The sequence below is a fragment of the Lagenorhynchus albirostris genome, chromosome 19 (assembly GCF_949774975.1).
Source record: "Lagenorhynchus albirostris chromosome 19, mLagAlb1.1, whole genome shotgun sequence".
NCBI lineage: Eukaryota > Metazoa > Chordata > Mammalia > Artiodactyla > Delphinidae > Lagenorhynchus > Lagenorhynchus albirostris.
In genome coordinates this window covers 39,539,790-39,565,483 of record NC_083113.1, presented here as the reverse complement: position 1 = coordinate 39,565,483, position 25,694 = coordinate 39,539,790, and the positions used below count along the sequence as shown (strand labels likewise).

General features: G+C 44.5%; 1 protein-coding gene across 1 annotated transcript in view; it reads left to right on the top strand.

Annotated features, from left to right (window-relative positions):
- Positions 1-25,694, top strand: part of CDH11 (cadherin 11) — a 144,746-nt gene that overhangs the window by 56,082 nt on the left and 62,970 nt on the right. The window contains exon 2 of the mRNA XM_060131015.1: positions 4,375-4,502. The gene's annotated coding sequence lies outside the window, so the exon portion shown is untranslated. The remainder of the gene's footprint in view (positions 1-4,374; positions 4,503-25,694) is intronic.

Sequence of the window (25,694 nt, the reverse complement as noted above, 5' to 3'; positions counted from 1 at the left end):
AATGGTGTGGAAAAATGCTCATAGATTAATATTAATTATATATCCCGTGAATGTATATTAATATATACAAATGTATGGTTATTAATCAATATATGAAAGCTTTTCCATCTACCATAGGGCTTTGTGAACAGCAAATAGACAATAAAAGGTAAAACTAATGTTATAATCGTGCACAATTGAAAAAGCACCATCTATACCTTTTCATAATCACAGCTACTAATAATCATTGAGTGCCTACTCTAAGTGAGGTATTGCATTTATTATCACTGTTCTTTACAATAATCCTACAAAAGAGTTATTAATATCCCCATTTTATAGTGAAGAAACTGAGGCTCAAAAAGTTCTTGCCAAAGTCAAATTAGCTTGGAAGAGGCAAAGCCTGGATTTTAAGTCCTGTCCCCTCACATTTAATAGCTTCTTCCCTCATTTTTTTTAATCATAATCTACCAATTTATCTTATAAAATATGCTTCACCATATGGTTTTGGAACTTGGGCAATAACAGGAAAGAAAAACACCCAGTGGTGAGTATTTAATTGGGTTTATTCATCCCTCCAACAATGTCAGGAACATGTGACACCCATAAAAGGAAGAAGCCTGCATCTGCAGGGAACCCAGGCTCTACTGCCTGTGCCCCTTCTCCTGTCTGTGGAGCAAGAAAAACACACAGCAATATCAACAAAACAACTTGGTGTTTCTAGACCAACAGAAAAGTATATGGCCTTTGCTTGACTTCTATGCCCAATAAAAGTTTCAAAAACTTGATATTTTATCGTTTAATAGTAATGTATTTAATCATAGTTTGTATTACTCAGCTCCATACCAAAATATCTCAAATTCCCTGTTGTGTTGTTATACCAAAAAGTAGAAATTATGTTATCACATCCGAGAGAAACGGGCATCCTTTACCCGGGGAAGTAGGTCTCGTTGTGGGTTCTTAAAGCTGGCAGGAAAGAAGTAGATTTTTTAGTGATTTGGTCTCTGCTGCTTCCTTGCTCTATGAATTTGGATATTTACCACTTAGCCTCAGTTTTTTCACCTGTAAAATGGAGCTGTCACTCTCTCCTTGGGCTACCCTGCTCCACTCAATGGCAATTCTTTCCCTTTTATACCCATCACCCCTGTGTCATACCTATATATGCACAGTTAGTGGCCTGAGGATCCTGAAGCATGCACTGATGGAGTAAGTGGGGCGGGGACTATTTTAATCTAATTCACATATACTTTCAGCCCTTATCCTCCCCCACAGCACTATATGTTGGTGCTTTTGTTGCTGGAGTGCTGTTGACAATGACCCTGGCACACACCTGCCCGGGCTGAGCCCACATTCCGGAAGAAGACCCACACATGGAGAGCTATAAGCCGGGGTATTTGATTTGGAGCAGAAATCCTAAGAGAGGGATGGCAGCATGACTCGTGGGTCAAAGGGAAGGATATGGCTCTGCATGTACTGAGTCTTCAATACAGTCAGAGCTCAGCAAAAGAAATTTGCCACAGTCACATCCCCATCTGTCCCTGAGTTTCCTCCTTGATTTTGATATGCTTGCCAAGTATTTTCTCCATCCCTCTTTACACCCTTGGCTTCATGGTGTTCCTCTTCCTGATTTCTCAGTCTCTGAACTAATATATGGCATGGAGTGTCTTCGCCTCTAAGAGGTTCAGTACTATGGGTAGCCGAGCACAGCAATGGAAGGGGCTGGTAGAGAGCAGTGGTTCCCGTACTTGAAGAGGGCCCGTGATGGCATGCAAGCCTTGGGAAATGAAGGGAAGATGCCCTGAGAGTAGGTAGGAGTGCGTGCAGCAGGGCTGCATTGTATTTTTCTGTCTCAAAAGGGACCACACGATTCCAGGCCTCGGGGGAGTCATTAGATGTGGGGAAGGTCTGGGGGGAGAGGGAAAATGAACATTCCAACCAAGAACACCAATGCAGAAAGAGAACATCTGCACTATACCTGCCCAGCCCTCTCAAACCTAATGAACTCTTTTTTCCCATCAATTCTGTTAAAAGCACAAAAACAACTTAGATTTCTTCTGTTCATTTTTTTTCTAAGAAAGATGGTATAATTGTATACTACAGACATTGTCCACAGAACCCAGAGCCCTCTTTCTCAAATGTTTGCAGTGGTCAGAATCATAGACAATTCACCCATTTATTTTTGCTTTCCTTCCAAGGCTCTTAATTGTCAGTGCAAGCTTTTGGTGAAAGGAGTTTTAAAGGAGACATTTTGCAGGGAGGTAAAGAATGCAAGGCCAAGTGGGAGTTCAATTCCTTTTTATAGATTAGAGAAGTAAACTTTTAAGAGCACAATGGCTGTATCATGAACTGATTGGAGACCAGAGAAGAAACACAGGCTATGAAGTCTGCACTGCTGGATTCTGATCCCACCTTGGGTGTTATGGGCTGTACACCTCGGGCAAGAGTTTGACCTTTTTGAGTGGTGGGGTGAGATACCCTGATGAGTTCATGATACCCAGAGTGGATATATGCATTTAAAGAGAATAAATTGGTAAGGACTGCAACAAATGCCCGTTCCATCCCTGTTTATGGTCTCCTATTCATCCATTTCTGGGTAACATACCACCCCCAAATTTAGTGTCTCATAACAACTATTAATCATTACCTCTTACAGTTGAGTTGAGTGAATCATCTGGGCAGTTGTTGCTTGGGCTCTCATGCTGTGTAGTCAGATGGCTGGAGTCACATGAAGGTTTGAGTGGGTTGGATGTCCAAGATGGCACCTTGGCTTACCATCTGGCTCTTCAGCTTGGATGCCTGGAACAGCTAGACATGGCTGGGCATCTCTCTCGCTATCTATGCAGCTTCTCCACATGGCTAGCTGGAGCTTCCTCACAGCATGGAGGTCTAGAGCATTCAGACTTCAGACGTGGCAGCTGACTTTTCCCAGAGGAAGCTTTCCAAGAACACAAGACAGGTTACCAGGTTTTTATGACTCAGCTTTTGAAATCATATAGTATCACTTTTGCAGTGTTTAATTGGTTACCCAGGGGCAACTCGGAGTCACATGGAAGGGGACCACATAAGGGCATGAATGTCTGGGCGTGTGATTCATTGGGGGAGGGCTGCTGGAAACTGGCTACAATGTGGTTGCAAGTTGGGTCCTTCCTTATCAGTTATGTGCTGAATGAACTGCCCCCTGTGACTCCATGTGCATCTTTTATGACTCCATGTGCATCTGCTACTCTATCTTTGACATCCTGGAAATAGCACACATTAGGACAGTTTTCCTGTTCTTGATACAGTCACCAAATCAAGGAGCCATGAACAGATTTCAGTAGATCAGTTCATCCTCAGCCCTTCACCAGAGGGTTTTTCACATGTTGTTGTTGTCCTTGTTTGTTTTGGAGAAGGCATTGTGTGTGAGGAGCTGTTAGGTGGAACCAAGATGAGGCAAGGAAAAGTGGATTTAGGAAAAATGAAAGATAATAAAGTCAAAGTAGGAAGCTGTTTAAGCCCTTAGTGCAGCCCAAGTTGATCCTAGAAGGTAGAAGTTCTGGAGAGGAAGGACATTCAAGAACTCCTTTATGCTGCTGTGTTAGGGACGCTATGCCAGCCGCACCTTCCTTGGTTCAGTGCCTCGGTTTTGGAAGACGACAGCTGTTCAGACACTCCATATTCCTCTCTTCATTCATTCAGCAAATATACATTGAACAGCTGCTCTGGGCTAGGAAACGTGTTAGACACTTCAGGAGACGTGAAGATGAATCAGACCCGAATCGAGGCAGAACACAGCCCCACACAGAAACTCCAGAATGTGGTGCAGAGCAGGAGGGGGCGGAGAGGAATGTCATCTTGACAAAGAATTGCAGCTCTGTCAGCCCAGTGCTCTGCTTTGCCAGCATGGGGATGACATCTCCTATCACAACTGCCACCACTGTCACTCTCTGCCCTTGAGTCTGTCATTCCATGAGGATTCGACAGCACCAGAACAGTGCTTCTCCCTTTAAGAGGGAAGGAACTTGCTTTGGACGCCAGTAAAATGTGGATTCTATCAGCAACCGGCTCTAAGACTTCCTGTCTCCCCTACAGGTTTGTCGTTAGTGCTAGAGCAGATGCGTGTAAAGTATGTAGCGTATTATAAGAAGTTGGATGTATGACTGCTTTTATCTTTGTTATCAAAGTTCCAGATGCACAAATGGTTCATCAAACCATCCTGTGGGTACCTCTAAATCCATGACAAGTTTTTCCCAGTTTGCACACAATTGTGATAATTTGTTTACATCTTTCTACACCTGGACCGTTATTGTCTGAGAAAAGTGTGTCCTATGCAACTGTGTACCCCCAGTGTCTACTAGTGTATCACTTTATTGATTCATGTCACCTCTAGGTTACTGACGATCCTTTCACTTTTTGCAGAAATCACTGTATATTCGGCTCAGTGGCCTCCTGACGATCATTCCTGTTGCCATTTGTTGAATGACCAATCAGATGGGTGGAGTTTTGCGTTATAGAAATTGGCAGCAAGTATCCAATGGGTGAAGAAGGTAAGATGGACCGGCGTTACTGAGTGTTTCAAATGTAACTGTATTTGTGGAGATGGAAACGATGGCTTCCAGGCCCATCGCATAAACCTGCGGTGGTTTGAACCTTCACAAATCCAGAGTAGAATTTGGCAGGGAAGTAGGCCTGGGCTTTAAGGAATGTGATTATTCACTGTGGTTATTGGGTTAGCTTTATGGAGCATCTATTATGTTCCCATACAAGGATGATGGTAGTTTTGGGTTTTTTTTTTTTTTTTTTTGACTATAGAAGGTTCAGAGGAGAAAGAAGGAACTAAAGGGGGTTATAATTCCTTAGCAAGAGCTCAGCTGGATAGACTGACTAAGGCAACCGACATGTTGTTTTTTATCCCATTTTCTTCTTTTGAAAACAATTCTCTAAATATGTACAAGGTGGCTTACATCCCACGAGGAAAAGAGATCGCTAGGAGGCTGAGCCTTTTAGATCTCAAAAGACAGAGCACTAGATCATAAGCCAGGAGGATGACTTCAACTCCAAGACCTGACTCTGCCGTTCATTGTCTGTGTGCCCCTAGGTTAAGGAGCTCTTCTCTGGGACACAACGGTGGTTGGATCCAGAGTCTCTAACAGTCCTTAAGTCTTAGGATTCTATGAATGTATTTACCTCCTTTATCTGCTCAGTGGTAACTGGAGCTATATTTTATAGGATGTCCAAATATTCAGATAAAAATTTAAGAATTAATTCTACCAGCATGACTTTCCACACTTTAGTGTCCTAGACCCATCCTTCCACGTGTCGGTGGCTCATCTCCACGTGTGTGTCCATCAAGTGCCTTAAATGCAGGGGCCAAATGCAAGTCATGATTTTCTCCTCTGAAGCTTTACCTTGTCCTGTGTGCCACATTTCAGCCACAGCACCAAAATTCACCCACACCAAAAACGTGGGAGGGATCCCACATGCCTCCCAACCCCTACCCCAATAGCAATTGATTCCTGTTGATTTACTCTCTGACTATCTCTGAAACATTTTTATTTTTCTCTATCCCCACTGCCACCATCCAAATGCAAGCCAGATCCCCTTCTCCAACATTTTGCCACAGCTGCCACCTAACAGATCTTTTTGCCTCCAGTGTTACTTCTCCCCCTGTCAGCTCCAGCGTGATCCATCTTTCATACACATCCTGAACAGTGTCCCTAAATCCAGAGATTATGTTACTTTGCTACTTAATCGCTTTCGAGGTTACAGATCTGAACTCCTTCTCAGGCTTCTAGGACCCTTCGTTGATGGGGCCACTGTTCTGTTGTCCAGAGTCACTCTCAGCTGCTCTCTGCACACCCACCCTCACTGTACACGTCCACCCTAGGATCTACTATAAGGCACAACCTTTATTTCCCCAAAGCCCAGTAATCTCCCTGTCTTCACAAGCTAAGTTTTACTCATTTTATACCTTCACTTGGACCTCACTACCTCTAAGGAGTTCTTTCTGATCCCTGAAGACTGGGCTTTGGGTTTCTCCTAGGCTTTAGTCATCGAGATTACACCATTTACTGTGATTCCCACATCGGGTTGTAATTGCCTGTTTAGTTGTCAGTCTTCCCAGCTAGACCTGAAGGTTTTGAGGATTGGCCTTATTTTGGAACCACCAGGCTCCCAGTTGCAAGCACTGTATCTGGTTCAAAGTAGGTTCTCAATAAATATTTACTAAATGTATGAATAGAGACTTTAAGTATAGTTTAAATAGAAGATGAAGAAGGGGACCTGATGTTACCACAGAGAGAAAAGTCACAATGTTGACAGCTAACAGGTATTGAGTGCTTACGATATGTCAGGCACATAAGGTCTTGAAAGGTATCACCTCCCTTAATCCTTGCAAAAACCTACTGTGATAGATTCTATTAATAGCCAAGATATTACAAATGAGAAAACCGAGTTTTAGAAAAGTAACTTGCCTATGGCCATATTGCCATACTTTTACCCTTGGACGTTTTTATCCTTGGAGGTCTGACTTTAGCTAGAGCTTTTATCTTTGCTTTTGTCTTTTGTCTTCCTTTCTTTTGTCTTCCCCAGAATTAATCTGGTCCATTATGGACAAAAAACATTTCCTCCACGTAAGGCTAAGACTTTTCCTGCAGCCCACACAAGCTATTTTTACTTAGATGGTCAGCCCCTGTGACTGGGGCGTGTAAATCTTTGGTGATTTTCCAGGTGTTTTACACTCATATTTTAATGTGGGTTTGTTCTGGGACAAAATTTCAATTTGGGGAGCCCCCCTACTCTTTCTCCCATGTTCTGGCCAACGTTTGTCATGGGAATAAACCAATGAATGAAAACACTCTTAGTGAAGGCAGAGCCATGCTTTCCTGCAAATGCACCAGTATGACTTGGAAATTATGTGGCCGACTCCTCTCATGTTAGCACATTTTGCACTCATTTGCTCTGAAGCCTGGCTCAGCAGAGGGAACGCATCCCTCCTCTGGAAATGCCTGTGAATGATGATCATCTCATTTCTGCCAAGCCAGATGGGTCTCTTCATTTCCTCCGACCTTTGAATTCTTCAGTAGGACTTGCGGCTGACATTTCCTTTTTTTCTTGGTAATAGGGACAATTAGAATGAGGTATCAATGAAACAGAGTCAGAAGTTAAATGGAAAGTACTTCAATTTAATTTGTCTTCTAGGAAATCATTTAGGTGTTTTTTTTTTTTCCACTTAGAAATTAAGAACAGCCTGTTTCGAAGAGTTCTGCATAGCTCTTATTCCAAGGAGAGGAAGGTAAACTATTCTAATGTTTGTAGCACCCTTAAAAAAACACAGGATGGTACAGATGGAACAGTCCTTTGATCTTTCAGGATAATCTTCTTGTTTTAGACATAGGATTTTTTTTTTTTTTTTTTTTTTTTTTTTTGCCTAGAGGCAGGAAAGGACTTGGATCATACTATAAGGTTTTGGAAGGGCAAAATGAAACTTACCTACAACTTTGGCTCAAGACTCATATTCTTTTTTTTTTTTTTTTTTTTTGCGGTACACGGGCCTCTCACCGTTGTGGCCTCTCCCGTTGCGGAGCACAGGCTCCGGACGCGCAGGCTCAGCGACCATGGCTCACGGGCCCAGCCGCTCCGCGGCATGTGGGATCTTCCCGGACCGGGGCACGAACCCACGTCCCCTGCATCGGCAGGCAGACTCCCAACCACTGCGCCACCAGGGAAGCCCCAAGACTCATATTCTTGATCCCCAATCCATTCAGGATGGCAGTGTTCCTTGAACCAGTGCCTGTGATGTGCCAGGATACAGGCAGGGATGAAAGGCTTTCCCTTTCTTCAGGGAGCTTACAGTCAAGGAGCTCTGTATAAAGCACTCAGAATCCTAGTGGGAAGGGAAGAGAGGGAGATGGGAGGTAGAGAGAAAGACTTTTCACAAATGGTTGTGAAGTGGTTTGGACTTAGGGATCAACTCTCTGGCTGACTTCTAGGGAAATCCACTTGAACCTCCGTTCCTGGTACATTTTTCTTACTTAGACACCTCCTCAGAGCAGGAGAGGAATGACCTGAGTAGCTACAGGACAGAGCTTCCTGGCCCCGCTACCTCACTGAGCTTTTAGTAGGGCATTGGGGCACAGATTCGAACGTCTTGAAGCGAAAGTATTTGTTGTTATACTCATGAAAAGTATACACACGTTGAGACCCTCCTGACTGATAATCAGCAGGGGCTAATCATCACAGGCCACCCAATTACCTTTCATTTGCATAAACATTTGCATAAAAATCAATCCCAAAAAGCCCCCTGGGGGGCAGCTCACCTGTGCTGGAGCAGCCACCAGGCTCTGCGTTGTCCCTGACAGTGTGAAATGTCAGCAGCCTGCCTCCTAACCCCTCTGCCTGCTGGGTCTGTCTGTGAAGGCACATTTCCTATTTTGGGATACAGGCCACTGTGGAGAAAGAGGCCAAGTATCTGTCTGTAGCTGGTGCCCTGAGAATCATAAACAGACACTCAGTTCACTTGCTGACTCCTTTGCAGATCCTCAGTGTGTACAGTGTGACTGTCACTAATGCAATCAACTAAGGGATACAGGAAGCTCTCATGTGCCAGGTAATGTTCATATCCCACCTTTGCCAGAATCGGTACTAAAGGACAAACTTCAACCGAAGCCATGGTTCTGTAATCTTGCTTTATTTAAGGAATGGTGAACAAAGTGCACAGACCCTCCTGATCAGGACAGTGAGAGCTGATGTTTAATGCAACGCCCATGTGCAGACACTGTGCTACGTGCTCTATGTTCATTGTCTTGTTTGACGTCACCAACACTTTGGTATGTGCCGTTGTCCTGATTCTTTTATGATGAGGACACGGAGGTTCAGAGAGGTGAATGAACTTCCTGAGGGCCAAACGATGAGCGACGTGTAGAGCTGGGGCCTCTACGCCCCAGTATAGTACCGTAGTGCCTCCAGTGTGTCTCTTCCAATTCTTTGGTGTCTTGCCTTCTGGTCTTAACCAAGTTGGATGGTGGTTATGTTACAGTTCTTTTGGCGGTCATATCATAAATCTCCACGTGGGTTATAAGGGAGACAGACCTAGGTGCTGCTGGCTAATGTCGCAGTGTGCTGCTGAATGTAGGCACTGAGTGAGAGGCAACCCATGGGGACAGGAAAATCATCAATCATCTCCTGAGAACCATATCTACTTTAGGCCTTGGACTAGGTGCCGGTACAGCAATGAACGAGATGCACATGTATCAACACGACAATTGTACCAAAGTCATATCTTTAAAGAGCACCCCTTCTTGTGGTGGAGCCAGGTCAGCAGAAAATAACCATGGCTTAGAGTTTCTTAGCTCCATGGGTTCGTAGGAGCACAGAGGGACTGACTCTGATAAGAGAAAATCGGGAAAGGCTTCAGTGAGGAGGTGACCTTTGGGTTTAGATGTGACGTATGAGTCAGAATTTACCAGAAGACAATCAGGAAGGATTTTTCAAGCAAAGAGAAAAGTGCAGAGGTTCTTGAGGCAAAATATTCATGACTAGGTGGTTTGTTTGTTTGTTTATATCAATAGGTAAGACAGTTACAAGGTCTACAGAAAATTAAGCATCCTTCGATCCCTATCTTCTAGTCTCTCAATTTCCTTCCCTGGAGGCTGCTACTATTTTCAGTTTTCTATGTGACCCTCCAGAGAGTTTCCAGGCAGTTACGACGCTACAACCACACACCCATGTACTCGCTTCTTCCATGTTTGTATACGTAGGTGGTATCCAACTGTAAACACTCGTGCGTACACTGTTCTACACCTTGATTTTAAAAAGAAAACTTTATTAAGTTTTCCCCCTTGTTTTTGTTGCTTGTTCTCTGATTTTAAGCTTTCTTTAAGTTTTAAAACATTTCAAACCTACAGAAAAGCTGCAAAAATAGTAAAATTAATTCTTATAGACGCTTCATCTTGAGTCACTGATTTTTTTAAATCATTTCCCCCATGTTCCATGCAACAGCTGTATGAACGTAATGCCTAATCGAGGTACAGCTTGGACGTCAGTTACCCAGACACTTAGGTGAGCTTCTTCTCTCTCCCCAGCACTTACTTAGCAAGATAACCAAGATGTACTTGAAACCAAGAATACGTTCCTCTCTTTGTCAGTTTCCCTGAGATGCCAGAAGCAGCAAATGTACCCCCAGGATGGAGATGGCAGGAGGGGCCCCTCTTTGGGCCACTTGCTACCCACTTGATGCTCATCTTTGGGAAAGGATCTTCCCCTGTCTCATCAAGTAGGGGAGTCTCAGGCAGGTGATCACGCTCTCTGCACACTTCCCTTCTGGACCCAGTGGTCCAGGATGGGAACAGACAGTCCCGCTGAAATCTACCCACTTCATTTCCGGCAACCAGCCATGTAGATAGTGTGACTTTTCTGTTCTGCTTGTCAGAGTCAACACGGCATCTCAAAGGCTGGTGTAGGGTTCCCTCCTTTTAAAGATCAAAGCACTTGAACACTGCTTGTTTATCTGTGCATTTCCTCCGTGCATTACATGGCAAGGAATAGTTTGTTCTCAACGTGAGAGGGACTTTGAATACTGTGACAGGCAGGAAGTAACCCAAGAAGACAGTGTGATATGGTTTTGCCGTCAAGTGCTCTGGGCCCAGGAGGATTGTTTTCAGGTATTCATTCATTCACTCATCAAATAATTCCTGAAAGACACCGTGACATTCTTTCATGCTTTGTGCCAAGACCTATGCATGCTCTTTGCAGGCTGGGTACTCAGTGTCTGTGGGGTGATAAACATATCTGGGCTGCAGAAAGTAGGTGAACCTGAGAGGGGTCGGGTGGAATCACCAGGGGATGACTTCCTGGCCATTCAGTAATTGATTTATTCGTATATCAAACACACTTACTGACTGCTTACACTGTGCTAAACCCACACATTCACCTGTGACTAAGATTACTGCAGTTCCTGTTCTCATGGAACTCATATGCCAGTGGAGAGGGCTCCCCTGACCCCCTTCTAAGTCTACCTGTTTTCTTCAGTTGGGCCCATCAGGAAGGTTCAGCTGCTCCCAGAATGTTTCAGGAAAAAATCAGGCCATTGCCCAGCAGCCCTCCCAGCCCCATGTGATTTCCAAGCCAGAGACTCACCATTTCCTCCAGAGGCTACTAACCCAAATTACCCTGTGCCCTGTGGGGCATGCAGAGCTCAAGGCAGTTGGAGAGAGCAGAGAAGGAAGGGTAACAAGACATTAAAATCAGCCACCAATTAACTGTGTCTGCTGAGAATCTAGAAGACTGCAGCCTGACACCTGGCAAATGCCTCCATTTGGAGGCTTTAGAAAAATTGTGGAGGGGCCAGTGAGTTCATCTTTTCAAGAGGCTCTGAATTTTAGAACCTAAGCACCATTTGAAATGATGTTAGGTTTCCATAGCAACAGTTCTTATACTTTTTTTTTTTTTTAAAGAAAACATGTTTAAGAGTTTGGCCACATACCTGCAAGAGCTAGAAGGAACCTCTCTAAATGCATATCTAGCAAGTTCCCTTAAGTATCACATTTCTGTCCATAACAGATGCTATTTTTGATCTCTCAACATTCCCAATCTCTTTTCAGAATTTCCACTTGAAAAATGGACCCAGGAGCATTGTTACTCAATGCCCCTAACCCATTCGCATCATGCTTTGGGCAAAGAAAAAGCCTTTGTCGCTTGTGTAGTTGCATTCTTGTCCAGGGTTTGCGCTGGACCGCACAGTGGCAGGGAGCAGCCTGTGCTCACACGGGAGGGGCCAGGGTCGCTGGTGACCAGGATCATGGGAGCACATCCGGCTCCCTGATCTCCTCCCGAGTCCTCCTCCACCGAGCTGCAGCAGGATAGATTTTTCTACAGTCTAAATTGTATCAAGTTCCTTCAGTCTAAAACTCCAAGCTTCAGAAGTTTGTGGTCTTTCACAGGATAAATTGCAGGTTCCTCCGCCTGGCTCCTAAGACTGACATGATCCAGTCCCCAGCCCCTCTCATCTCTTGAAGCCCCTATTCCACCCTCCCAGTTAACGTTCCATCCATACCGTATTGCTGAGGGTACCTGTGCTTCATGATGCTTAACACTCCATCCTCTTGCATCCGTTTTCCTTCTCGGTCTCCATTTGTCTGAAGATGCTGTGAAGGATCCTCTCTTCCAGGTGGGGTTCCTGACTCCTGAGTGCCCTGGTACCTTGGGGGTCTTGATATGTCTTCATGGGCCCTGGGCATCTTTGCCTTTATGAGCTCCTTTTTCTATTAAAAGAATTAAATGTTATATTTTATGGCTGCTTTGGTATGAAGATGAATATAATCTTTACCCTCAAAGGTCAATTTTCCTTCTGACCTTAAAAGAAACTGAAACATTCCTGTGAGCCCGTAAAGGTATTGTGGACCCCAGGCACGATACTTCCACCTAATGGAGAAGCCTCAGGGGCTTGGCACCTTCTGTTCCCTCACATGCATGGCTCTCCATTATGCAAGGCCTTTCCTGATGTCACAACCTGTAAAGGCACACCCACCCCTCGGATATTCAGTATTTCATTATTCTGTCTTATCCTTCACAGGAGTCATCATAACGTGTGAATATCATGTCTATTCCCTTTCATGGTTTACCTTTTTATTAGTTGTTTCCCCCATGAGAGTCTAAACCCCTCGAGGTTCAGAGACATGGTCTGCCTTGCCCACCCCTATATTTTCAACGTCCAGAGCAATGTGGTCCACACTAGTAGTAGCTCGGTAAATATTTCTTGAATGAATGACTAAACCAACACCTAATTCTTGAATGTTTCTCTTATGGGTCGACAGGAATATGACGGTGGGTTGCCTGTCTTAGAAAACTGTGGGGGGCCGAGAGCTGGAGCGTGAGCTCCTCCGTGCTGCTGGGTTGCTCAGAATTTTCAGACGCCTGTCTCTCTATTCCTCATTTTCTCCCTCCCTCTCTCTCTCTCTTGCTCTCGCTCTTGCTCTGAGTTCCTCCTGGGCCACCATTCAGATCGGAGTGGCATCGGTTCCCAGAGCACTCCACTCTGGGGATGCCAACAGCTGCATCATGGCTTTCTCTCATGTGCATCTGCACATTAACACAGGCCTTTCGGGCCTGCTCTGGCTTGCCTGACCCCAATCCCACCAGGAAAGAATGTGCATCTGTAATACTCTGGAAAATTGGGGCTGACATGTAGCTTGGTATCCAAAGTGGTTTCAGTCAAGCAAACAGAGAGAATAATAGCCATGCACTTAAATGCTTGAGCAGATATCAATTGGAGGAACGTTCCAATAATCCGTGTTTATAAAGCCCGTGAGTAGGAATTTTTGAAATAGCACTTACCCCACTTTATTCTTGACAAATGATGTTTGTAGCCACTGAGATATTTTATTCCAATTATGTGCCAGTGTTGTGGGGAGAAGGCTTCTGACGAGAGCAGGACATAAGCCATTTTTACTGTGCCTCTATCACTATTCCCGTTGCTAAACTCAACTGGACAGTTCATTAAGATGAAAAATTAACAGCACATGCTCTGGGGAGAATAATCATGGAACATGACAGCTTGTGGAGGCACTGGCATTCAGAGAAGCAGACAAATGACAAACATGCTGGTCTTTGGAAGAAGTGGTGATTGGCCAGTCGGTCAGGAGCCAGGCATTTACTGAGCGCTGACTTGTGTGTTCAGCTCTGAGCTGAGGTGCTGGGGGAAAGAAAATGCAGGCAGTATGGCCTTTGCACTCCAAGAGCATACCATCTATTTGGGAAGGCTGGGGAGATTTCAGCTGTCAATCTGGAAGCCCCAGAGGGGTGTACATGAAATGCCTGACACTTTGGTGCCGACTGTAAGTTCAGGAGTAATTCAGTGTGGACTTTGGAGAAGATTTCTTAGACCTTGAAGAAGAACAGGATGTTGATTAGTAAACTGTACTCTAAATATAGTAGCTGCTAATGGCTATGATTTTGATTTTGGGAATTGGTGAAATGTTCTAGAATTAGATAGCAGTGGATTGATATACAACTTTGCAGATTTACTGAAAACATGGAATTGTACACTTTAAAAGGGTGGACTTTATGTGAATTATATCTCAAGAAAGCTGTTATTTTTTTAAAATGCTAAATTACAGTAAATCTTATTCAGAGTAAATCTTGTTCAGGGAGTTGAGCTTAGTTCCAATAGAAAAAAGGGATGGGACAGACTGACATTGATAGGAAGGAAGCTCATACCCATCTTACCGATGAGGAAGTGAAGGGTCAGACCAGCTCCTGCTTTGCCCAGGAAGCCACAGTGAATAGTGGCGCTGCGACTTCACCTCTAGCCCTCCTTGGCTCCAGCACTTAGATGCTTCCCATACCACGCTCCTGGTGCCCAGAAAAAACAGACCCTGGAATACAACAATAACACGAATGACAACGATGACAGTGAGTTCCCTGTAGAGCACCCTCTCCTCTGTTTTCTCTCATTTGTTCTTACAGCACCCCTGTGATGAGTGATCAGTATGAGTATGCCTGCATCTGTGGAGGTGGGGTGTGTCTTAGGAGAAAAGGAGGACCGGGAGAAAGGAGATCACATCTGCTTTCCAGGCAGCATAAAGAACGCTGAATTCTCTTCTTCAGCCATTCAGGGTGTTTCCACCTCCACTTAGCGCTCTGTCTCTCCCTGGACCATTATATGCATCCTATTTCTCCAGGGCAAGCAGAATTTCTAAGTGAAACCATAGAGATGTGGAATCCACGGATATTTAGAAACAAGGCTTGGAATTGGGTGTCCTGCCCGTTAAATATAGAAGTCAATGCTGTTTCTCTTCTCCTCTGTAGAAGGAGCAGATACACATTTCTGTTGTAAAGCACACGTCTAGATTGAAGTCACTTAAATCATTATCTCCCCTGCAGTTCATAAGAGAGCTTTTGATGTCATTCTCAGCTTACTAGTGTAAATAATGGGTCAAATTCTCATCCTGTTGGACAGGATGGAAATCTGACTCAGGATTTGTAAATACTGCTGCATTTCATTTATTTTCACGGGGACATTTTCTTCCCCAGCAGACAGTGAAATAACAGCATCCTGGGAAACAGCCTGTGGAGGAATCACGACGCATTAACCTAAGCAGTGAGATCTAAACAGAAGCTCTGCGATCTCCCGCCAGAGCCCAAATCCCGGCAGTCCCCACTGTTTGGCTGCGTTCAGGAAGCGTAAATAAAACTAGATCTTCGGGGCTTTCCTGGTGGCGCGGTGGTTGGGGGTCCGCCTGCCGATGCGGGGAGCGCGGGTTCGTGCCCCGGTCCGGGAAGATCCCACATGCCGCGGAGCGCTGGGCCCGTGAGCCATGGCCGCTGAGCCTGCGCTTTCGGAGCCTGTGCTCCGCAACGGGAGAGGCCACAACAGTGAGAGGCCCGCGTATCACAAAAAAAAAAAAAAAAAAAAAAAAAAAATCTTTGTAGAGTAAAAAGGAGCTGAGATTTAGGAGACGGGAGTCTTTCTCAAGCAGCAGACATCCTCTTTCCCAATTTCATTACAGTTTTCTTAGCTTTTAAAGAAGTTAAAAGAATAAAAAAAAATAATAAAAGATTAATACTTCCTGAAATATATCCCTGCCTATTTCAGAGTGTTTGCTTTTTTCCCCTCATTGAAGGGTCTGGACTAGTGGCCTGACTCAGCGGTGGGAATGGCCAGGTTCTAATCTTGTTTCTTGCTGGAAAGTGACTGCTCTGTGCTCCTCTTTGATAATTTGTCAAATGTGTTCAACAATGGGGTGATTATTGTAATCGCCCAATAATTAGTGTCTTCTCTATAGGGATTTTGTGACAGTTGACGGAGCTATTACCTCTAATGCACTTAGAACAATGCCTGTCACATAGAGACGGCTTCCTGAACAGGGCTTAGGGTGGTAGTGATGGCAATGCCTGAGTCTCTACAATTCCAAATATCCAGGTGTTTCCAAATTCAGGTTCCTAGACAGAAGTTCGCAGTGAATGATGGAACACAGGTCATAGCCAGGTTTGTAGAGCACAGGCACGCAGGTTGGCCCTGGAGGGCCGGCCTCCCCTCGAGCTGGCCTGAGCGTTAGCCTGTGAAGGTGGCAACAGGCACGGCCTCCACTGGGCTCTGTTGGCACCATGTGCTGGCTTCCATGAACAGGGTGCTCCTCTTTGCAGAAGGGTGGTGCCAACTAAAGTGCCCCACAAAATACAGAAGAAGCGCAGCGCATGGGCCGGGAGTGGCGTCACACACAATGACCTGGGTTGGAATTTTGGGTCTTCCTCTAACTGTGACTTTGAACAGAACAGTAACTCTCTCTTGTGCTTGTGTTTGTCTGTTTTTGTTTTTAATGGAGCAGGAAGCAGTGACCGTCTTGACTGTCTCCCAGGGTTGAAGAAGGACTTGCATGTTTTAAATTGTGAAACTGTACTTTCCTTCTCCTTCCCCAGCGCGATGTAGCTCAGCACAGAGGAGAAGGAGCTATGGCGTCCCCCTCTGTGCCTCATCTCAGCTTCCTTGTGAGCCGCTACGTGTGACTTCTGCTGAGTGCTTTAACCTCGTGAAGCTTCTGCTTTCTCCTCTGTTAAATGGGCGTATTAGTTTCCTGTTGCTGCTGTAACGAACTGCCACAAACCTAGTGGCTTTAAAACAACACAACTTTATTATCTTACAGTTGTGGAGATCAGCAGCCTAAAATGGGCCCCATGGGCTAAAATCAAGTTATCCATAGGGCTCTGTTCCTTCTGGAGGTCCTAGGGGAGAATCTTATTACTTGTCTTCTTCACATTCTAGGTGTCTCCTGGGTTCCTCAGCTCATGGCCTCTTCTTCTGCCTTCAAAGTTCATCACCTCATTCTCTGCTTCTCTCATCCATTCTCTCTCTCTCTCTGTCCCTCCTGCCTCCCTTGTATAAGGACCCTGTGATTACACTGACTCCACCTGAATAATCCAGAATGATCTGCCCATTTCAAGACCCTTAATTAAACCACATTCACAAAGTCCTCTTTGCCTTACAGTTTACTACATTTTATAGGTTCTGGTAATTAACACATGGACATCTTTGTGCTGGGGCATTGTTTGTACTCATAGGACTGCTGCAAGGATCAAATGAGACAATGCATGTAAAGTACTTAGCACGGTTCCCAGCACATAGTAATAACTCGATAAATGTTTATTCTCCTCCTTAGAATCACTGATAATGACATTTGCTTGCATACCTCCAGGAGACAGCTCGGGATTGCCACAGTTGTAATTGCCCAGCTCTGCACGCTGGCAGGAACAGTGGCCTTGTTTGGCCGTGGCTGGAGGCTTCCACTCATCTTAGCCCTGTAAGGAAGCCAGTCTGCAGAGACACTTCTGTCTGAATAATGCCCCCTCCAACAGAGTTAGCCTGACCAAGTTTTGCCTCTTTTCTAAGCTTCAGCTTTCTTATTTGTAAACTGAGGTTAGGGGGAGGAGCTTGACTCTGGGGCCCCGGGGTTCAGTGGTTCTTCTGTTGAAAATCTATGAACTATAAGAAATGATCACAGGTGAACCAAAAAAAGTGCAGGTTGGTATTAAGGTATGCTTACTGGCTTCTCAGGGAAAACAGCTCATTGCAAAACAACAACGATAGAAACGGCTATCATCTTCTCTTGCTTTCCATGAGCCTTCATCAGGGTTTCTACCTGCGGGTGCTTCTGGCTCGGGCTGGGCTATGTGATGATGTAGACAGGAGGCTGGCATTGGGTGCTTTCTGTAATGTGTGGATCCCAGATAAGTGGAGATGTGAGCTCAGGTTTCCAAGATTAAGGTGGGGGCTGAATTCTTCTAGTTAGAAGATACATCGTTCATGGATCCAGGACTGGAGAGGAAAAAACAGAAAGAGGAAGAAGCCTACTACGTGTCAGACACGTAGGGATGCTGTCTTTGTATCATTTAATTCCCACCACTTTGCCTGGGCTGGGGAGCATTTTATCTCCATTTTTCAAATGAGAAAACAGAGTGTGAGAAAGATTGACTAATTTGCCTGATGCCTCACAGCTGGTAAGTGACTCGAGAACAAGGAAGTTGAATTAATACTTCAAATCCAAAATGGAGCTTCTTAGCTATAGCAGTGAGCCTTCCTCAGTCTGGGCGATCTGGCTTTCTCTGGTATATGGCAGGCCACTGTGAAGTGACTTGGTCAGCCCCCTGAATGTCTCCACTCTCCCCCTCTAGTGGACAGAAAGCCAAGGCCACGGTATATTTCATTTCCTCTTTTACCCAAATTCTTGCGAAAAAAATCTCCAGCTGCCCTGTCGTCTCCTTTACAGTCCTCTGTCTTCCCATCTCAAATCCCTCTTTTTCCAAGTCATTTGAGGCAAAGTCAAGTGATGGATGTTTGCAAACAAGTTGAAACCCTAGCACCCCGGTGATCCCTCTCGCCTTCAGAGTTCACCTCCCATTGGAAGCTGGACACTCGTTGCCTGTGGCACCGTCTTCACTGATGATCTCTTTGGGACTCTTCCGGGGGATCTGTGTTTTGAATCATTTTAGAAGTGGCAAGAGCACTGTCTTGGGAGAATATTGGAAGTTCGTCAGAGCCACCCAGAGACAAGATGGCTGCAGGCCGTGAGGAGGTCCTGCCACTTAACGTGGGTTGTGGTGAGCAGTGACTTGTGACTCTGGAGATGGGTCTGCATGTCTTCTGTGACTTAGAAGCTGCCTCCAACAGGACATTTGGATGCATGGATTCAGGTGTTGGCACAAAATTAATCTCTTTAATTGCAAACCACAGCCCGTACAGAGGAGGAACACAGCAGGCACCTTCCAAGCAGGTGCAGTATCAGACCCAGCACCTCTAAGAGTCCTGAGCGGATGAAGCCAAGCCTTGAATCTGACCTGGTGCAAGGGGCAGCGAAGTCAGGAGGCTCTAGGGGTGGAAGAAAGAAAACAGATACTATAGAGTATTTGTTTTCTATGAGAAAGGCTGTACCAATTGGGCAATCCTTACAGTCAAATTGCTAAAAGTAGAACCTCTAAGATCAGATGGTCAGGGGTGGTATTAGTTGTGTGACCTTTGGTGAGTTATTTAACCTCTCAGAGTTTCAATTTTTCACCTATAAAATGGGGATAACAGTAGTAAAAAAAAACCCATAGGGCTGTGCACAGATTAATGAAATAAAGCACATAGAGTGCTAGGTGCAGTATTCAGCATGGAATAAGCACCCCGTGATTGTGAGCCCCCCCTACCACTGGCCGCTGTTAATCAGCTGTGTCCTCCTGGATGAGAAGAAGGCCAAATGGGAGCTGATTTTGGAAACCCTGTTCCCCCTCAAGGAAAGTTTTTCCTTTCTTGGGGCAGGATTTTCAGCCTAAGCCCTACTCTCAGATAGCAGCCTTCACCTTCACTAGTAGCTCTGAACATTAGTCTGATTTGTTCTTTCACTCTCCATCAATAAAACAAGGATAATAATAACCCTCGCTTTTGTTGGCTGGTGTGTAACATGAGCTAATGTGTGTGCAAGTCCTTTGTAAATTACAAAGTGCTATAAAGTATGAATTATTGTTGTGATCGTTCCATTCTAGGCATCTCATAAACAATGCGGAAAATTAAGGATGAGTACTACTGGTATTCAAGAAGCATTTATGCCTTTTTAAGTGTGTGACTATAAACTATCAGCAGAGGGACTTGATACTGCAGTCTTCAGTCTGGCTTAAATACTGCCCGCTGAGGGCAACGTTCCAGCAGGGACAGTGCCGGCAGGCAGTGGAGCATAATGGTTAGCTGGGGCAGCTCTGTGATTCCACCAGGTTGGAATACCAGCCACTGATGTGCTTTGCGACTTTGCCCGGAATTACCAAAGGACTTCTGAACCTCACTTTCCTAATTTGTAAAGTAAGGATAGTAATTCTTACCTCACTGAGTTGCTGTGAGGGGTAAGTAAGATAATAATCATCGAGCTCTGGACACATTACACAGTATGGTGATCTGGAGGACCTAGAAACCTCCCTCATTGCAGCCCCCTTGCCTTCTGACTGACAGGTGTGTTCTCTTTCACCTGAGGATTCCCACTGAAACGCTAGTCAGAGTTAGAGCCCTCGCTATCACCTGGGCTCCCAGCAGCCTCACCGAGGCCACTGCCACGCTCACTCAGCAGCCCAGCCCCTGGCTTGCCCTGCTGTTGTTCAGGCCTCCAAGGTCAGTTCCAGTATGGCCAGGCCTTTGCAGATTCCAGTGCCTCCTATTGATAAATCTGTGTGTGTGCTCAGTGGGGTGGGGCATGATATAGGGCAGGAGACCACCTGTTAAAGCCAGTGTGAACAGCCTGAATTCTTGGCCACAACCCTCCAATGGTGAGGGGCCCACCTGGACTCCAAGCACCGTACGTTACCAGCCAGATCCATGTGGACAGTCCAGACACAGCCATGTGCACACTGATTCGATGACAAACCAGAGAAATGTAAAATTGACCTCAACACTATAAAGTTCTAGGGGCTGAGGCTTTAATGCTGACAATGATAAGAAATAGTATTTATTGAGCACTTACTACATGCCACATACAGTGTCCAGCACCTCACAAGAATTATCTCATTTAATGCTCACAGCCACCCAAGGAGAAATGTGCTATACTATTCCCCCGCTTTTCAACTGAAGGCATGTGATGAGGAAGAGCAGAGGTAGGCTTTAAACCCCATGCTCTTGGCCACAGCAGTGCCCATGGCTTATGGGGTGGGGGGTGTAAGCTCATGGCCCGGGGGCGGGTGGCTGGGAAGAACTGACAATCACAATGGGCTATTTTCCCGTCTTGCTCAGCCTGCACTCTGCCCTTCTCCTTCTGTGTCAGTGTCCTGGGGCTGCCATAGTAACCAGGTACCACAAACTGGGTGGCTTGAACAACAGAAATTTGTCTCACAGTTTGGGAGGCCAGAAGTCCAAAATTGAGGTGTTGGCAGAGTGGGCTTCTTCTTGAGGGCTGTGAGGGAGAATCTGTGCCCTGCCATCCTCCTAGCTTCTGGGGGCCTCAGGCAGTTTTTGACTTGTAGATGGTGTTCCCCAGTGACCAAATGTCCCCTTTCAATAAGGACAACAGTCATATTGGATGAGAGTCTACCCTAATGACTTCATCATCATCTTAACTTGATCATCTGCAAAGACCCTATTTGCACATAAGGTCACCTTCACAGGTACTGGGAGTTAGGAGTTCAGCATCTTTTAGGGAAACACAATTCAGGCTATAATACCATCCAAGCTCATTTCTAGGATTACCACTTTAGACACAAATGTGTCCACTATAAGCCTTTTCCCACAGACTCAATCAACAAGTATTCATTGAATGCTTCCCACGTGCTCAATATATCAAGCTACCCACTGGAAGTAAGATGATGAACAAAACACATACGAGCCCCATCGTCATGGAGCATTGATGATGCACTCTTGGAGAATTTCAATCACTAGACCCTCACGGTACTACAGCTAAGCCTTTTATCAGTAATTCCAAATGCCTCATCTAAAGGGATAAGTGAATGTAGCTTCATCGTTCTGAGTAAATCTAAAGAGAGAGTAACCGGACATAAATATTAATATTTGATCAACTTCATTTGCATGTACACATCTCCAGTTCATCCATTGCTTTGCAAAGTGGCATGTGATTTCTTAAAATCTCTGTGTGTTTTTTTCCCCTAGTTTACGGGTAGGGTGTCATCACAGGCCTCCCAGACCAAACACTGTAAATAGAATGATTTTAACCAGTGTACCACTTATTAGATGGGAGAGCAATTAGCCTGTGCTCTGTTTAATTAAGCCTCACTTAATGGGCAAACGTTTTCTTTAACGGGCTTGCTGTCACCTCCTCAGTTATTTAAGGCAGTGCATTTCACAACAGGGGGAAAAAAGAAAGAGATAGGAAAAAAAATTCTCATTTGCTCCAAGTCGATTGGTCTGAGGAAAAGCTTGGCTGTCTAGAAGATGCCTAATTGCCTCTGTGATCCTGTGCTTAGTCTCTATTTAGTCTTAGGCTTCTTATTGAAACGCTAATCAGGGTTAGGTCTCACCTCTTGAATGATTTTGTAAAAACTTGATATTCCTCTGCTTAGCTAGGAATGTCTGCATGCAAGTATTATGCCACTCTGACTGAATGGAAAGATAACTAATCCCCTTAATTTTGCAAAGAGGGCTCTGATTTGGTACATACAGTACAGATCAGGGGAAATCAGAATAAAATTAATTTCCTTCTTTGCATAGGCACCACCTCTGTTATACCAAGAGCCACTTTTCTTTGGCTGAGTTTGTTAGGGATTTGGAGAATGCTTGGCACGTGTATTTGAGCTTATTTCCTGTAGCTGGGGTCAAATTTAGGTTATGCCATTTTATCTGGTGTCAGAACTTGGGGAACTTAAGTTCTTTGATTCTCCGTTTCATCTGTCAAGTAGGAATAATTATCCCTACATCACAAGACTGTAAGGAGTTCAAGTACCATTCACGCTCCTAGCTCAGGGTCTAATTATTGCAGGCATGCAATACAATATATTATCTGCCTCTCCCTTTGTTCTCTGTCCCTTCCCCCAACCACCAACCCTTGAAGGTGGGACAGATGTGGTTGGTTTTGGGTTTTGTTTTTCCCCCACAGCCGTAACACACTCACCTTAAATCTGAGTCGTAGGCACTCTGCTGCTTCTGAGTTCTAAGGTCTTAACACATCTAACGATGAAAAATGACTAATTGAAGCAGACACCCATTTATTTTTGACAGAGGAGAACCACAGTGATGGACATTTGGCTATTCTTGCATGGTCAGCTGACTTGCTGCTGACTTTCCGTCTTTCCATGCTGCAGTACAGGTATGAATTCAAGCATTGCCTTCACCTGCATTGGCCAAAGAGTAAACGCTATCAGTATTATAATTATTATTTATTATTTCTGCTTGTGGTCTGCCTTGTGCCTACCTTTCCTGCCTCACCCAGTTCCTCTTCTTGAGCAGTTCCTGTGCTTTCACAGTCCCACATTCCCATTGTTACCCGAACACAGCATCTAATTCCACGCCTTAGATGTTTGTTCCCGCTGGTCTGACCCTGAACATCTGATTCATTCATATATTTCAAGACTTAATTCTGGCTTATCAAGTTAAGTCTTCTCTGACCAACCACGTGCTCGTGCCCTCATTTATGTGAGTCTCCTATGAGTTCTCTCAGCTCTCTCACTTCCCCATCAAAGCACCTTCCACATTGTTTCCCAATTTTCCAGGCTGCTGCCCAGCCCGCCGCCACCACCATGAGACACTCGGTGACTTGAGGACCATGACAACATCCTCTTGTTATTCCCTCTGCTTAACACCAGGCTCCCACTTCATGCTGAGGGCACGTTCGGCAAATGCATTTTTATTAATTTGTGTGTGTGTGTGTGAATAAAGATCCATGAATGCTGCCTTCTGAAATGACCTTGGAAGCTGCCTGCTAATCCAGCATGGTACTTGCTCCTAATATGAATGATCTCAGATTTGGGTATTGGTTATTTTCTCAGAACCAGTGTCGAGTCAGAGGATGAAAGAGAACATTCATTCTTCCTAATTCCTCAATCAATTAGCACTATAGATAATTCTTTCATCCTTAGGCCTTTTACACTGTAGGTCGCCTGTCAATATCCAGTGGCCTATTCTACCTTCTCCTGGGAAATCTAAAATCCTTCCGTGGTTTTCTCTGACCTCAGTTACAGTGATTTTAAAAGCTCCCAAACTGTCAACATTTACCCAAGTGTGATCTCTTCTGCCCAGTGATGTTGCTTCTGTGAAGAAATAGGCAAGAGAATTCTGAGTTCACAGAGAAGATATTTGAAGACAAAATGATTCTGGAAATTAGGATAAAAATAATTTGAAGCTTGAAGATTGGCTTACCTAGTCCAGTTCTTTATTTGTACAAATGTTTCCACTTTGTCAGACAAAATACAGGACTTCCAGTTAAATTTGAATTTCAGATAAACAACAAAGTGTTTTAGTATAAATATGTCCCCCAAATTTTATAAGACATACTTGTACTAAAAATAACTGTTGTTTCTTTGAAACTCAGATTTATTTGGATGTCCTGTACTTTCATTTGCTAAGTCTAGCACCCCTGCTTTCCACTAAAGTTAATGACCTGCCCACTATGATTTGATAGGCTTGACATCAGGCATGATAGGGTTGGAAACACACAGGCTTTCTGAGACCCAAACCAGTATTCATTCCTAATTCATATGATTGGGAGTGGAAATTTTTCTGCTGTAACACAAAGGGCTTTTGGCAAGTTTGTGATCCTAGAAATCTGCCCCATCTTAGCAAAGCAAGAGTTGGTTCAACACGCAACCCAACTCAAGAGAAGTGAGCCATATTAAAACAGGTTTATCAAGGGTAATTGCAACATAGTTTTGTCAGTTCAGCACACCACAAGCCTGACTGCAAATGCCAGGTGTGTGCCCATTGACACCAGGTTCTCTCTAAAAAAATTGCTTTTGTTTTCTGTTGTGTAGGACATCGGCAAAAGGAACTGTATTGAGGATTACCAGAGCCATACAATAGAATATGGGCAAACAGTTTACTCTGAAACCATCCATTTATCCAGTATGCATGATGTCTAGTTGTCTCCAAAATAAACTCTGATTCTCCATGCTCACTAAGGAACTGACTTAAAATTCTTTAGCCAGTTATAAGTAAAAGAATTTTCACTATTCTGCTATAATCTGAATTTCTCCTCTTTATCATGCTTTCTTGTTCCAAGATGGCTTCACTGGGGAAAAAAAAAAAAAATCACATCCTTCTCTTAAGGTCTTCATTACTCTTTTTTTTTTAACATCTTTATTGAAGTATAATTGCTTTACAATGTTGTGTTAGTTACTGCTGTATAACAATTCATTACTCTCTGCAGGAAAAAAAAAATGTATCTTTTCTCATCTACCTGCTCAAAGTGCAATCTCAGTGCCAAGTTTGTGACTTGTAATGATTTGAAGGAGATGTTGCATCTTTTAAATATGTTCAACAAAATGTGTACTTGCTTTTTCTTATGACCCCAGGAAGATATTTTTTGGATTTTGGTTTAGATATCACTGGTGTTTCACTCTGAGTGTTCTCAAAGTGAAACCTCCATCCCCTCCTCATGTCAAGAAACCTATACTCTATTCTCACTTATGGTAAGAGTCACTTTTCAATCTGGATACAATCTGAAAAGCCATTCCCTTTTCAGAAAAGCCATTCCATCCTGTTGCCAGGATGCATCCTGGGTAACACTTAAATCTTTCCTCTCCTGTAGGAAGATCTTAATGGTTACCCAAGAACTGAAGGCTGGGCATCTGTTGAAGAGGGTGTACAAGCTGGTGAAATACTGACATAAAATAAGAATTTAACTTATGTAGCAGCCGAGGGTTCAGTTCACTCCCTGCTGGATAAAACATGATTCAGCAGCAAGGTGCAGAGACTCTGCCATAGGGCCTGTTGGGACATCTCAGCTGCAGAGTGGGAAGGGCAGGAAGGTGAGACACAGGCGTGTGTGTGTGTGTGTGTGTGTGTGCGCGCACGCGTGCGTGTGTGTGTTTGGTTGGAGCGGTTAGCTAGAATAACTCTAATGCAGTAGAAAATATTAAGATCCCAGAATCCCAGAGCCCTTGCTCTGGGTTGGTCCAAAGGGTATACATCTGAGGGAGAAGTACAGTCATCGCCAGAGTTACACAGCAGATACAGGCAGGAGGCAGCATCATTTACTGTCTCCTCTGCCCAGATAGAAGGGAGACCCCAAGAAGTAGGTAAAAATGCCAGAGTCAGGGGCAGACCCCAGGAAGAAAAACCTGGC